A 4,869-nucleotide genomic window follows, 5' to 3' on the forward strand; every position below is an offset into this window, starting at 1 on the left:
TATAGCAGCCCCATCCCAAATACATACATACCCTCACTTATGGCAGAGAAATACCGTGGTTACATACATACACTGTCTAGGGAGCTCACAATATTACCAAACTCTCCTAGAGACTAATTATACGACATTACTACAATAGTAGAATATTACATACATACATACCCATACCGATCCTACTATCGAAACTACTACTTAGAACAATTGTGAATGTTTCCGGCATATTTTCGTCTCTAACTCCCAAGAAGCTTCCTCAACCGCGTGATTCTGCCACAGTACCTTCACTAATGGTATCTCCTTGGTACGCAACTTATGAACCTTATTGTCCAGAATCTGAATGGGTATCTCCTCATATGCCAAAGCATCCCCAATCTCTAAAGATTCGTAACTAATCACATGCGACGGATTCGACACATACCTCCTCAACATAGATACGTGGAACACATCATGGATCCTTGAGAACGCTGGGGGTAGTGCAATCCTGTAGGCCATTAGACCCACTGGTTATAGTACCTCGAATGATCTAATATGACCTCAGGCTCAGTTTGCCCTTCTTCCCGAATCTCATCAACCTTTTCATCGGAGTGATTCTTAGGAATATCTTACCCCTAACCTCAAATTCCAACTCACGACGGCGAACATCTGCGTAACTCTTCTGCCTACTCTAAGCTAATTTAATCCTATCTCTTATCAATCTGACCTTTTCAGAAGCTCGCTATACGAGTTCAAGACCCAATATCTGCAGTTCACCGACCTTATCTCAGTATAGAGGAGACCAACACCTCTGACCATACAATGCCTCGAATGGTGTCATCTCAATACTAGCCTGGAAGCTGTTGTTATAGGCAAACTCCACTAATGGTAGAAATTGAATCCAACTACCACTGAAATCTAATACATAAGCCCGTAACATATCCTCTAAGATCTGTATCGTCCTTTCTGACTGTCCACCAGTATGGGGGTGGAACGTTGTACTAAAAGTAAGTTTCGTCTCCAGTGCTTCCTATAAGCTCTTCCAGAATCGAAAAGTGAATCTCGGGTCTCAATCTGAAACAATGGACACTGGTACCCCGTACATTCTAACTATCTCCTGCACATACAAATTTGCTAGCCTACTTAAAGAGTAGCAAACCTTCAATGATACAAAATGAGCAGATTTAGTCAACTTGTCCACGATTACCCAGATGGCATTATGCCCGTATAGTGTTGGTGGTAACCCGATAACAAAGTTCATGGAGATATGCTCCCATTTCCACTCCAAAATACTCAATGGCTGCAACGGCCCTGCCTATAATGACCCGAATAAAAATGTAATTTAAATAAAAAGGAAAAGGGAAATGGAAGCCGGAAACAAAAGGAAGCAGTCGACGAAATTGAACTTTAGGAGGAAAAACGAAAAAAGGGGATCAGAAAGACTTTGTCGACGAATACTGGGGGTTCATCGACGAAGGCTTAAGAGAATTCATTGACGAACACATGGGACTCGTCGATGAGAAAATACCGAAAGGGGTTTTTGAGCCGACTGAATTTCATTGACGAGGAGCAGATTCATCGACGAAATGTGTGAAGGACTCGTCGATGAAGGACGGGCTCGTCGATGAAATTCCTTGTTCTATAAATATGGGAAATCCGAATTTTAACTTCCTAATTAAGTTATCTTCACCTTCAATCTCTCCTCTTTGGTTTTCTCCCTCTCTCTCTCTCTCTCTTCAATTTTGGGCTCGTTTCTCGCTGGATCGAAGATTTGAAGCTACCACGATACTCCTGGCGAAGTTCTCTACGAGTTTGTCAAAGCAAATCGTTGGGAAAACGAAGTTGGAAATCATCCCTGAGTTAAGGTAAGACTTTTTAAGTCATATTTGGTCTTGCACTAGTTATAAGAAATGTTGTGTGCATGAAAATATTGAAGTTTAATATTGGGAATTTCCATTTTCAAGGTGTTGAGTTGGGAACCCTGCGGGTGTAGGGAAGATTTTCTTAGGAGCTTTGCAAGAATCAGTTAAGGGGATAAACTAAGTTTGTTTGTTTTGAGAAAATGTATGTATTTATATTTAGCATTTGATTTGCGGAAAATGTATATATATTTATATATATATGTTTTATATTTACAAAATACTGTGAAAATGATTGTATGATTGAATATGTGAAAATCCGCTTGTGTGGCATGAGTATAAAATGTTGTGAAATATTGTTTTCTGAGAATATGGATGATATGGATTTTTATGACGAGAAAACCGACGTACGGGCCGAGATTTTTATGATATGGTTTGCCGGCGTACGGGCCGAGCTATGTGTGTGATTGCCAGCGTGTGGGCTGTGCTATGGTTTGCCGGCATACGAGCCGAGCTATGTATGTGATTGCCAGCGTACGGGCTGTGCTATGGTTTGCCAGCATACGGGTCGAGCTATGTGTGTGATTTGCCAGCGTACAAGCTGTGCTATGATTTGTCGGCGTACGAGCCGAGCTATGATAAAATGTGTAATACCGGCGTACGAGCCGATGATTTTCATGATATACGTGTATGTGCAAATTGATATGATTGGTTTGGTAATTAATGATATGAGATATTTATGTATCACGGTTTTGGTATATGTATATGATATCAGAACCTGGTTGGCTTGGTTTAGGCTAGCACTTGCACGGTACCGTTGCTATGTGTCCATGGTCTTCGTGATCATGATATTTGTGTTAACGCCGCTGTACGGAGTGGTGTGAGATTGGATGGTCGATGTGGTTATTTTCAAGAAGTGTGCTGTTATCGCCCCTGGTGTACGGACCAGGTCTGGCAGACTCATCGGACCTACAGACTAGACTATTGACTTGGTAATGGTCGGCCAACCATTGTCAGGTCCCGCCTTCGAGCCACACAACCCAGTCATGTGGGGGTAATACATGACAACAGTCAGCTAACCTACCAGGAATGTTTTATGTCATTATTATTATTATTATTATTATTATTATTATTATTATATGAGATGAAATATGATTATGAAAATGCAGTATGTTCTGCCATATTTTGATGATATATGTATGTTTTCCCAGATTTGATAAACAGTTACTGAGTATGTTATGTACAATATATGTAGAACATAGAATACTCATGTTGTCACACACTGGTATTAGTTTATTTCCCTTACTGAGAGGTGTCTCACCCCTTAATCTTACAAATTTTTAAGGAACCCCTGATAGGAGAGCGTGAAAAGCCCCGCTGATATAAAGTTGTTTATTTGCCCTCTACGAAGGGTAAGTTTTTGTAGGGACAGTTAGGTTTTTGTGGGGATTGTCCCTAGATGTGATTTTTGAGATGTATATAGGAGATACAGTGATTATAGTAACTCTGGTGTTGTAATGCATGTTGTGATGAGTTGTATATGGTTATATGCTTTCTACTGCTTAGGCTTCTGCTATATATATATATATAAATACTCTGATATATCCCTGGTACCCACCGGTCCAGGTGGATTGTGACCTGCTGAGCTGGAATGTGTGATGTGTGGTATTGATTGATGTTGATATTTTTTTTAAAAAAAATATGAAAAAATAAGCAGGTCGTGACACTACTGACCTCTGATGTTAAGTTTTCACCTACTGACACGTTAGACATTGCTCCACGAACTGGGCAATCTCCCGTTTCATGCCACTCCACCAGAAGGACTCACACAAATCTCGATGCATTTCGTACTACTCGGATGTACCGTATACAAAGAATGACGCACCTCCTCCAGGATCGTCCTCTTTATCCCCTCGTCGCTTGGAACACACTATAATGACTTGCTTAGTTTATCATATAATAATACAAATTGAATAAATAAGTCAACCCGAACCCGACGATAGGACACCTCTGACATTCACAGCGGAAACCTAAGCAATTGTAAATATAAATCACATTTTCATAACCATAAAATACAAATATCAGAGTCAACTACATTCCCAAATATTTGTGTTTATGTACAATCTCCAAACATACAACATACATATAAACATATCTAGGAACCCACAATACACATCTACTGTCCCAATATCAAAACTTACCCTCCTAGGGGAGAGTAGTACTACTAACTCAGCGACGGCCTCGACCCGCCGGTTCTTATAGGTTTCCTGAAAATTATTTAAGTTCAGGGTGAGATACCTCTCAGTAAAGGAAAATAAAATAAATACAATTGTGTGACAATATGAACATTTAATGCAATTATTCATATACAGTACATTTCATATACTTGAAACATTCATCATAACATACTAAATAATCATATACTTTCGTATTTTCTATAAATCATATAGTTCATAAAATGTCTGGTATAACTGATAATACTGAAAACATACCCAGGATGAATAGCTAGCTGATGTCAAGTATTACCCCCCATGACGGGTTGTGTAGCCCGAAAGCGGGACCCAACAATGGTTGGTCAACCACTGCCGAGTCAAAAATGTCTGTAAGTACGATGGGCCTGCCACACCTTGGTCCGGACTGCCAAGTAGATGTTTACAACTCTACACTGAAAGCCACATCGACTATCCATCTCCCACCCCCTCATGGGGGGGGGGCAGTTAGCACAAATCTGAACATAGGTATCTAATCTATATAGCTACGGTACCGTGCTTTTGAAACTGAACTAAACTAACATCCGGGTTATGATAACATATAATACATGACACTATAACGTTTAACATAAATGGATTGATAGCACTTTTTATAATTTCATAAATACGGTCTCACGCCGAACATTTTATAAATACGACATCGCGCCAAACATTTCATAAATACAGCCTTGCGCCGAAATCATACGTAAAACACGACCTTGCGCCAAATATCTTATACATATCATTCTAAATAAATAAATCAATTATCATATATTTTCAAAATCATAATG

This window comes from Malania oleifera, chromosome 5 (genome assembly GCF_029873635.1).
Source record: "Malania oleifera isolate guangnan ecotype guangnan chromosome 5, ASM2987363v1, whole genome shotgun sequence".
Lineage (NCBI taxonomy): Eukaryota > Viridiplantae > Streptophyta > Magnoliopsida > Santalales > Ximeniaceae > Malania > Malania oleifera.